General features: G+C 31.2%; 1 long non-coding RNA gene across 1 annotated transcript; it reads left to right on the top strand.

Annotated features, from left to right (window-relative positions):
• Positions 1–205: 205 nt before the first annotated feature.
• On the top strand, positions 206–10976 carry LOC139487444 (uncharacterized). Its single transcript, XR_011655824.1, has 2 exons — positions 206–264; positions 6434–10976. It is a non-coding gene; the product is annotated as an uncharacterized lncRNA (long non-coding RNA).
• Positions 10977–12195: the final 1219 nt, after the last annotated feature.

The following is a 12195-nucleotide window of genomic DNA, read 5'->3' as shown; positions in this document are numbered from 1 at the left end:
CAGTATTACGATTTAATTGCTAACAGAGTTTATATATGTATAATATGTTCAAGTATTTGCGTTATTATACACCTTTTTATAGCAAAACAATACGAACTAGAAAATATTGTCAGAAAAAATGTTACGAGAAATAGGATGTGTGTTTCTCCAGTTGCTGAGTATATATTCTACGAATCATAAAATATCTGATATTTATGAATTCTCCTATTTAAACACCTTGAACATTATGTAAGCAGAGGTATAACAAGTATCATCTTAACCAAGGTAACTTTGATTTTTATAGTTCAGAAAATTTGCATTTAATTTATTAAATGAAAATTTACCTTTAAGATTAAACACATTTATTTTGACAATTATTGTTTTGTAAACTTAAAATCTTTTCAAGTATGTACTTAGTGTTGCTTTTGTTGTAAGGTATGAGGGGTGGATAAATACAACGTCCATTTAAAAGGTTTTTTTCTGCTGTGTATCGATCTCATGAATTATTTCTTTTTTACCGATTATATAGTTTGTTCTTTTATTCCACTGCTTAAAATTCAGGAATTTGATGACGAAAATGTTTAAACCCACATTACTTATGTACCTGTTCCAAGTCAATAGCCTGTAGTTCATTGGTTTTCGTTGGTTCGTGTCTGTTCTATTTTATAATTTATTTTTTTTAATTTTTAGTTTGTTATAAACCAGTTTGAAATTTACCATTTACCAACAATTAAGAATATCAAGTGTTGCTATCATTTTCGAAAATTGAGTTATAAATGTGTGTTATTTAAAATTAAAGTCGTTTTGTTCAATGCTGTCCAGCCTTTAGATATGTGGGACAAAAAGTGAAATCACAAAAATACTGAACTGCGTGGAAAATTCAAAAAGGAAAGTAGCTTATAAAATGGCTTAAAATATTATTTTTCTGGGCCTAACAGTCCATAAATTTTTGTATTTACTATTGTTCTCTTCTGGCTTTCTACGTTTCATTTTTTGATCATTCCTATATAATTTGCGTATTAGTGAATACGTGTATATGATTAATCGAGAATACTTCGGTAGAGGCTCCGAAATGAAATAATCAAGGTGCTTGATTTTTTGATTGTCAACATATTTCTTACTTTTGGAGGATGTGATTTTAAACAAACTATCAACATTCGCATGGGAACTAAGTGTGCCCTTCTTCTTGCTGACTTGTTCCTTTATTCTTATGAGGCTGACTTGATACAGTAACTTCTTAGAAAGAACCATTAGAAGTTATCAAAATCGTTTAACTTTACGTTTCACTATATAGACGATGTTCTTTCACTAAATAACTCAAAACTTGGTGCCTATGTTGAACGCTTTTGTCTCATTGAAATAGAGATAAAGGATACATCAAATACAACTAAGTCTCCCTCATCTCTAGACTTACATCTCGAAATTGAAAATGCATACGGAGTAAATATCTCCAAATGGAAACGATATTCCCGGGTTAGTTTTTCCTATATTGATTTCCTTCATAGGGTGTTGCTTCTTATTAGAAAGCTATTCAACCAAAAGTTTCCTTCGTAAATTCTACGGACGCCATGACGAGTTGGTTAATTATCGAGTAACCGTTTCACATATAATATCGGATATGTTCGTGTTGTCGTAAATACATGTACAATATCGTTCTCTTTTAATGAATGTGACCTACCAAATAAAAACTACTTATCGGGTTTGTAATTACATGAGCAACACGACGGGTGCTACATATGGAGCATAATATGCTTACCCTTATGGAGCACCTGAGATCACCCCTAGTTTTTGGTGGTGTTCATGTTGCTTAATTTCATGTTTTCTATGTTGCGTCGTTTGTACTATTGTTTGTCTGGTTTTTTTCTTTTTCTTTTTCAGTCATGGCGTTGTCGGTTTATTTTCGATCTATGAGTTTGAATGTCCCTCAGGTACCTTTTCTCTCTCTTTTTTTTTTACGGCAATTGGACTTTTTCAGTTTCCATATCACTCTTCATAACTACATGGTTGACATCTTATTTCCGCAATCATTTCTTATTTAACATTTGTCGACAAAAAATAATCAGCTAGTACCAAGCGATTTAATCGGGAGAATGATGTAACAAAATTACATCTTGTCAAGTGATGAAAAAACTACATTCGTTGTAACCTGAAGGGACCCAAAGTGCACCGAGTTTGACAGTTTTTTGCCTACGTTTTTGATGATCCCGACAAAAGTTTTCATTCTGTGTTTCTTTTGTAGACCTATCCTTATTTACTCTATTACTCCTACAATTAAATTTTGAATCTATATTGAATCATAGAAAAATTTGTTTGACTAAAACGATCAATGATTCTGTGACGGGGAGTACCAAAATTGCTCACATGCTTAAATTCCCGCCCTTTAGAATCGAGTCATAGATGGTTTGTCTTAAATCCTCAAATATTAAGAACAACTTGACATTAGTTCATGCTATTCATTTGCTACGAAATGGATGCTGAAAAAAATATTCTACGAAATAGATGCTGATAAAATATCATGTTTGCTCATATTTTTGTGAACGTCGTCTGGCGACATTTCAGTAGATTTTATTTCTCTATTAAATCCTTCATTTGTTGCTTCATAATGTGAACGTTTTGTATAGCACGGTAGATATAGTGTCCGGCTGTGATCGTAGTTTTTCGAGTGATTCTGTCTATTTTTTGGAATGTAGTTCTGGCTTTTTCGAGTGATGAAACATGCGATAAGTTCAATTGACTGCTATTTCGTAATCATAATAGTGTTTAACATTACTACCCATCTTATATTGAACACTATACATGTTTTGATCAACAAAGAGGCACAATTTCCCTGTATTTAACCAAAGAATTCAGTGGTTGTTATTGTCCTGATTGTTTCGAGATCAACTGTGAAATCATCAGGATTTTTAATTAAATGGTCCGGGTTTTCACCAAAAATAATAAATAAGAAAAAAGTGATTCTAGACTTTAAAAAATTAAATTTTCTAGTCTAAAACTGTAATTAAGAGAAGGGCAATATCATATATTCCCCAAAAGTTATCAAAAACATTTTTTCTGTTGAACTAATAGGAGAAATAGAGATTGTATTGAAATAAGAAAAGAACTAAATTACAGAAATCACTTAAATTTCACAATAGTTTAGCTTAAGTATAGCTTAATCGAAATGAAATAATAAAAAAATATGGGTAGCCGACGAGTTAAAAAAATATATTTCAATTTTAATGCAACAAATGGCATTTTTGCACCAAAGGGAGATCATTTGGAGCATCTTCAATGATATATATATATATATATATATATATAATATATATATCTCAAAAGTCATCTGGGGCTAAAACGAATTGAAACGTATAGTTGATTGTTGTACCTTGTAATAAAGTCAAAACCAATAAAGTAATAAATTACATTTTTATTGAAAAAAAAGACATTTTTGTACCCTCATGGCTTTAATGCATTTTTTTTGGTTTGGAGAGCGTTCTACAACCACTCATATTTATTTTAACTTCATTTTTTTTTTAATTTTACAGTAATATTTCTTGAAGTGAACCCCGGATATTGAAAAAATCAAAGAGTAAAGAACCTAATAGACAGCAGTGAAGAATCAGAAAAATGCTTTATAATGAAAGGAATTCTACTAAAACAGCCCTCATCCTTTAGAAATGATAGAAAATTACAAAATATGTATATTATATGCTTTCACCAGCTATATTGTCCAGGGCTTCGAAGGTCATCAAAAATAACATTGTGATGTCTTCACGTATATCCATATTTTCCTTTTTTAGGCACTTCTCTTTTAAGGATGTTTTCTTCTGACGTTTCAGTCTAGTTGAAATCTCGTTCTTGAATTAATTCCAAAACATGTGATACAAGTGGAAAATATCAATGAATTTAAAAAAAAATAATATAATCAAACATAACTCTGTGAAAAAAATATGTAATTACAATGATTAGTTTTTGAGTAATCCAATTTTCAAATTTTACGACCAATTCAAGTCATTATTTTTAGCCAAGACAAAAATGATTTTATAAGAATCATGTACATCCATATTATTTTGGCCTTTCAGATTTCTTAGATATGTATTTTTTAAACATTTGTAACCAAAAAGTTGAAATTATATTCATTTTGTTCTTAAAAATGAGAAAAATCACATATTTACGAAATTGACAGCATGGTTTATTCTACACAAAAAAGCGTATTTTGTTATAGTCTCAGGAATTAAAAAATCGGTTAAAAAAAATTAATTCTTAACATTTTTGGCTCCTCAGAGAGGTTCACCCTTAATGAAAGGAAGTTGCTGTATGACCAATTATTACATAAGTATATTTTGACCCTTCCTCACAGTAGTATTAAAACATTTTCGGTTTCCGTTTCTTAAATAATAGAATGAATAATAGAAGATACAAGACAAAATATTAAATGAAATATGCTCTGTTAAAATAGACATATATCCCACCTACCACAATATATGTATGTACGTCTGAATCCGAATTGTCTATGCTTTAAGTAACCTTAGATTATTATTTTTTTTTCATCTAACGTGAAAAAAAACAATTTGAATTTTTGAAATACTAAGGCTTTTCTACCTCAGGCATAGATTACCTTAGCTGTATTTGGCAAAACTTTTAGGAACTGTAGTCCTTAATGCTCTTAAACTTCGTACTTTATTTGACCTTTTAAACTTTTGTGGATTCGAGCGTCACTGATGAGTCTTTTGTAGACGAAACGCGCGTCTGGCGTATACACAAAATTTTGTCCTGGTATCTATGATGAGTTTATTTACAACCACTGGGTCGATGCCACTGCTGGTGGAGATTTATTTCCCCGAGGGTATCACAAGCCCAGTGGTCAGCACTTTTTTGTTTACAAAATTTAGAATTTTTGAAATACTAAGTTTTTTCTACCTCAGGCATAGCTAGATTACCTTAGCTGTATTTGGCAAAACGTTTAGGAACTTTAGTCCTTAATGCTCTTCAACTTCGTACTTTATTTGACCTTTTAAACTTTTTTTGGATTCGAGCGTCACTGATGAGTCTTTTGTAGACGAAACGCGCGTCTGGCGTATATACAAAATTTAGTCCTGGTATCTATGATGAGTTTAATTAGATTGTTGCGTCGCGAATATATATTGTACATGCAATTTATAAAATGTCAGGAAAAGAATATAAACAAATGAACTGTACTTGTTTATAAAACAAATGTTAATACACCATGTGCCTTGAAAGTACTTCATTTGAACCTTATTTTATAGTTTTTAAACTTGAATACACCAACACATAACATTGTTAGCTATGAGAAATGTGCATATCAACTCGATAAATCAAGGACACATTTGAAAAAGCCCGGACTGCTCTCAAAAAAGCCCGGACATGAAGAAATTAATTTAGTCTAAAATGTCTTTTTAAATGCAATAACGATAATTTTTGTAAATAATCTGTATATCTAATGATACATAGATTCTATGTATGCATTTCTGTCGTTATTTGCATTGGTATGTGTATGTAAATAGCTTTATTCTATATTTTTGAATGAAGCATTTTTAGGCTAAATCTTACTTTTTTAACGACAAAAATATCAGAATGATAATATATTTTTATCTCAAATACTAACATACCTTGTACACAGGCAAATTTGCTCACATGAATTTCACATGAATCTCATGTGAAGTTCACATGAAAAATTTCACGTCAGATTCATCTTAAACGAGCTGAAACATGAAACTCACATGAAATTTTTCATGTGAATTTCACGTAAATTGAGATTCACACCAATTTGATGTGATTTTTTTCACATGAAGTTCACTTGAAACTACACCAAAAAAAGAGATATTTTTCATGATTTTAATTCAATTTGAAAATTAGATGTTACTTGAATCAAACCACTTAAAAAAAAAATCAAGTGAATTTCACATGAAAAAAAATGTATGTGATTTTCATGTTAAATTCACACGAGTTTCACATGAGATTCACGTGAGACTCACAAAAACTGATTTCACGTGAGTTTCACGTATAAGCTCGTTTGAGGTGAAATTCACATGCATTTTTATTCACGTGAAATTGATGTGAGTGAAATTCGTCTGTGATATAACCTTATAATATCAATTTCAAGCTTCTATATCACGTTTTGTCAGAAATGAAATCTGTTTATTTACATTTGTTATCATATTTCCTTGATACAATTGGTCACACTCGAAAAGGGCCGATGAAATCTCTCGAAAAACCACGATCATAGCCGGACACTTTATTCACCGAGTATAGAACACATATATTTTCCTATGTTGAAAGACGTGTATAATGTCAAATCATAAAAATACAAATGGTTTTTGTCTCAAATAAAACTTGTCAGCTTTTTTTGTTGAATAGGTGCAACCTTACAATTAATTGTCTTGCCGATGACAAACACATAGTTTAAAATTTAATCGTTTTAAAATAATTGCATCAACCATCTCTTGTTTTTCAGTTTTAAAAGGAAAGAAAATTTCGATTTACGACTTAAGATGGAATTTAAAAAAATCCGACAATCGTTGTTTCTGTTTGGATTATTTTCCGTCATGATTGACTCATCCAACATCAGTACAGTCAGTGTATCAAATGAATCACTTCATACCAATGTCAGTCTAGATATGTTTGATTGTTCGTTTAGAACAGTAGATAGAAATGGAAAAGAACAGATTTTGAAATTCATAGATGAAGGGAATGAACTAATTTTTATTCATTTTAATCTTCATAATTTTTCTAACATCTTTCCATTTGAATCAGGTGCAAAAATTTATAAAATGTTAAACTTAGTTAGAACAGCCGGTAGTTTTGGAGATGAATTACTACTTCTGCATCCACAGTTTGAGCAACTCTCCATGGGTACTTTGATGTTTGGTGTTGAACATGTAGATATTCAGCTTAGCCCCATGTCAAGTGAGTGCTTATTCAATTTAACTGAAGAGCAGGTACACACAGACTTGATAACGTTTGCGACAAGGGAATTCCGTTTATTAGAGAATTTTAACTCCAATCATCGAATTTGTAGTATGCATGTCAAAAACATTAATGAACGTGCTGACTTTTACTATGAATGTTGCTTCCGTAATGTCAACTTTACATTTGAATGTAGAACCATTGAAGAACATTTTTGGGTAAGCTCTTTATTTCTTGTAATGACTTTTGTATATATCATTGTATTTCTTTACTCGCCACTCTTTATTCCAACATCATGGTATAAGAAAAGTGCAACAACATATTCATTTCATCCTCGTCAAACAATATGTATCAAATTAACATATTTGGAGAAGGATTTTTTTAAAAGCAACAATAGTTCTGCTGCAAATACTCTTGATTATAATCGAATTTTGCATATGAAAAATTTTAAAACGTATGTGGAAATATTGAAAAAAAACAAAGATATTCAATCGAAGCAGAACTCAGGTCAGAATGAGCAGAACTCAGGTCAGAATGAGTTGGATACACTTCAAACTAATGTTGATATAGAAACACCCGTTGTACATGTTGTATATTTGGATGTACACAAAATTGATATAAGACTTCAAGACACAAAGAAAGCCTATTCAACATTCGATCCAGAAACTATGTTTGAATGTTTAGATTACAATAATCGCGTTAAAATCAATGAAAAGGTGCAGAAGTGTTGTGACGCTGAATGTTTACCTATGGGTTCATGTTGTAATAGCTGGACATGGAAAACTTGTTTGAAGTCATCCATTCAGATAGTCTGTGTGCTTTGCCTATTGATTCCATGGTTACTTCGTGTACTGTTTTTTTATGTTTATGAAGAAAAAGATAGGAATGACAGGGAATATTTTGCAAACAAATTAAATCTTGAGTATCCAAATATCCTTAAGTGGAACATAACTTATTCGTTAAAACCAGATCATTCATTTTTTATATTGTGTTATGCTTCACTAATATTTACCATTGTATTAAAATCGTTTATCATACGAATGCTAGATTTGGTTGAAATTGATAAAATTCCCGAAAATGTAAATAAAGGTTTACTTTTTTTGTTAAGCGGAATATTGTGTATTTTCAAAAATTGTGGTATTATTGGAATTGTTATTTGCCCAATATTTCTATCTTTAGTTGTCCCATTTATTGTGTTAACGTCGGTACCTCTTGTTCATGTCTTGTTTTGGTTATGTATTGCACCATTAGGAATAAACGAGTTAGCAAAAGAAATATTTCCAACCAAATCAATGCTAATAGCTGCTCTTAAATTTGCTGTTGTCTCGATTTGTTATATGGCGTTTCTTCTTTCGTTGATAACATCTTTGATTTTGGTTCTTGAAGTTATATTTTTCTTTCTGCAGATCCTAATGTATGTAGCAATAGGCGCTATACTAAATGCATCTTATGTTCTAACATACATTACCTTTGCCGGAATGCTTATTTTGTATGCAACTAATTCTATAAGACTTGTACAAAAAAAATATGAAGTGTTCGGTCAAACTGTTACGAAATACATCCTTTCTAACATGTCTAACCTACATGATTCTATTCGATTTCTTAAAAACGTCGAAAGAAAGTCAACCGATACACAAGAGATATTCGACAAATATGCACTGCAATTAGACTTATATGAAGAAAGTGCTCCTTCTCCGCCAATACTGGTAAAAAACAATGAGATTACACTTTCATCGCAGATGCCATTTTTATTTTTTGATGATCACGGTAAACCATTCGTTACTCAGAAAGATTTATCCAAAATATGTAGCAACAATTTTACAGGAGCCCCTGGTACATTATGGGAAAATTATAAAAAGGCATTTATTCATTTTGTATTCATAACCTTGTTTCTTTTATTGGTTGCAACAATAGTTTTAGCTTTCGGTCAGGCCAAAGGAGTGACAGGAACCTATCTAGCTTTAGCAACATTAGGTGGGGGCCTAATTCCCTTTATTTTACGGAGATATTTGTTTAAGTCCAATGATTTGTCCGACTTTAGAACAGATTATATATTATTTTGTAATGAGTTAAAAACAATGATCACAAAAGAAAATTATGAAGTATGCTATGAAATTGAAGACATTCAGGGTACGATCCGAAATGATCCACCTGATGATGATGAATTGTTGCTAATAGACATAAAAATCGAAAAAATAACATTCCAAAACTTGTTTGACTTGATTCACAGTCTTGATCATCATTATACTGAGGATAAACATAAGACTTGAAAAAAAATCCCTCTGACTTTGTCTTGTCTGTTTGTACAAAGACCACAAGACGACTTATTTACATATGTACAGTCGTTATTAATACCGACTCACAAAGACCGTGGTTACTGTCTTCTATATATTAATAGAGTCTTTTTTAATAGATGTATTAATTATGATTTATGTCAAAGTGGATAAAGGATGGTAAATCCTTAAATTTAATTAAAGGAAAATTAACATCCAAATTCCTGTTCTTCAAACTAAATCGGGCTTTCAAATCTAATTCTAGAATATTAAAATGTATATCAGATTTTAAGATAGTATGCGTTACATGATACCGTTGAAAATTTCATTTCAAGACGATTTTAATTTTGGAATTATCAAGTTCCCCCATCATAGTAGCAATATATCAATTTCACCTGTATATTGGATCTACATTTCCCAACTTATTTAGTATACAAGGGCTTGCGGGCGGTTCCTAGTCAGTCTTGGTAAAATGTCACCAGTGTCTGAGAACGTTAATGAACCGGGGGTATGTTAATAAATGCATCGTCCTTTTTCTAAAAAAAAAAAAGTTCGTCGGAAGGTACCAAGACCTTGTTGAGAAATATTCCGTATCAACTTCACATATAATACACAATGGTCTTGACATATAGATTGTGTTTACTAACGTTGTTTATCGACTTAATAACTTGTAATACTATTCTTGTTTTGTTTTTTTATGAATATTACTTTTACTGTTTAGTCTGTTTTTGGTGATATCCATTAGACGTGACGCTCATTGTGGTTTTGTTCTAATAATTGTATTATAATTGTCTTTCATATTTTTGCTTATGTGCTTTTTCTATATTCCCTTTTATATGTTTCGTTGATACACATGACGTGGCTCTGTACTCATACATCCCGTGTTTGTGGTATTGTTCTTTAATAATTGTTGTATTCTTGTTTTTTATTTTTGTTAATGTGCTTTGTCTTTAAGCCTTTTTTTGATACATATAACGTGGCTCTTTACTTATAAATCCCGTCATTATGTAATTGTGCTATTCTAAATTTCGTAGTCTTGTCTCTCATTTTTGCTAATGTGCTTTGTGTTTATGCACCTTTGTTACATGTTTGTTTGTTTTATAGTGAAAAATTATAACACAATGTTGACTGCTGAACCCCTATTTTTGACATTTTAACATATTATGTCTGTTTGTTATAATCACACAACATTAATGTCAATATAATGGAATTTGATGCGACTGTCATCCAAGTGGGAGGTATAGCTATCTATAAAACCAGGTTTAGTCAACCATTTTTCTACATTAGAAAATACCTGTATTCACTAAGTCATGATTTCACAGTTGTTATCCACTCGTTTGACGTGTTTGGGCACTTTATGTTGCCATTTGATTAGCGCGTTTTGAGTTTTCCACGGAGTTCAATATTTTTGTGGTTTTGCTTTTCATTAAATGATTTCATCGGTATCAATAAGGATTAACATGAAGTTGATATAGATTTCATAGCATCGTTAAAAACATAATGTTAATCGTCGTTTTACTTAAATATCTGTTTGTTTGTTTTGTTATTTCTGTCTTTTTCTTCTTGTATTCTATCTTCTGACAACCTGCTTTGATTACTAAATTATATGAATGTTCAAATAACCTTCAAATATCGTAGATGTTGTTTTAAAGTGTAAAATGAGATTTTTTTATTCGCCTGATTTACTTGGTTATTTCCCACTCTGCATTTCAGTACTTAAATTTGTTAATATCAATTTTAAAAATCAATATTTATCTAAATTATACATCAATTGTTATTTTTTGTAGTACTTCATTTATTAAAATTAGTTTAAAGTAATTTGTTTTCTTTGTTTGTTGTTGTGTAACACAATTATACGTTATCTTGGTTATATCACCATTACAATTTTTTGTTTTTGGGGTATCCACAGTACACTGCAAGAACCAGCGACCTACGACAGGAAAACGCTCGTTTTAGATAGCTGGGTAATACACATCTCAACCCCCCCCCCCCAAAAAAAAAGGGGTTTGAACACAACACCCGACAGGCTTATTCCCACTGTAAAGATTTTCTATTTGTAAACATTTTCCAAACTTGAGATAGTGATGGACAAATGTTGTTCGTTTTCTTATCATGATTGCTTTATTTAAAAGAAATGTATTGTAAGAAAGTGACATTTTTTTTCTCATTTCCAAACAAGATAGGAAAGCATGTTTTAGTTAGATAAAAACTGTCCACATATATACCTTGTTTTTACTGAAATGTCATACAAGTATAGACTATTGGGTTTTCTACCCATTAATGATATCGCAGATTATCAGTCGCGGGTCACAATGGGATGTATATGACCAATGAGCGCAGCGAACGAGGAAACATCTTCCCATTGTGTCGAGCGTCTGATGTAACACGCTTTCTATACGAAGAAAACCCAATAATTTATTTATCATTCTATTACTATTCTTTAACACGATCCTTAAAACAGTTTACTTGACGTAAGTGAGCTTGATAATGTCTTCTCACACATTGTTATCTCACTAAATTTCTTCTCGGACACTGTGATGTCGATTATAAAAGAAGAACTAAAAATACCAGAGGGTCAGTCAAACTCATAAATCGAAAATAAACTGGCAACGCCATGGCAAAAAATGAAAAGGACAAACAGGCAAATAATAGCACAAATGACACAACATATAAAAATAAAGAATAAGCAACACGAACCCCACCAAAAACTGTTGGTGATCTTAATGTTTGCTAATGTCTCAAAGTCTTGATGCGAGAATAACATTGTGCCTGCAGATTGAAACAAAATCCAAACAAAAGAAGAATCGTTTCTTACAAAAAGGCAAACAAAAAGGTTTGTGTAGTCAATAGAACAGTATAGTATGACATAATGACATTTACACATATTTCTGATTAAGTACAAATTTTGAAAAATCTTAAACCAAGGGTATAGAAAATGAAAATAACATTATAAAACGTGCATGAGTCCGACTTGGACCCCTTCACCTATCATGATTTAGTACACCCAAAACCAATGCATGTTGGTAAATCATTCAAA

Source organism: Mytilus edulis, chromosome 9, assembly GCF_963676685.1.
Source record: "Mytilus edulis chromosome 9, xbMytEdul2.2, whole genome shotgun sequence".
Classification (NCBI taxonomy): Eukaryota; Metazoa; Mollusca; class Bivalvia; order Mytilida; family Mytilidae; genus Mytilus; species Mytilus edulis.
This window is presented reverse-complemented; position numbering and strand designations above follow the sequence as displayed.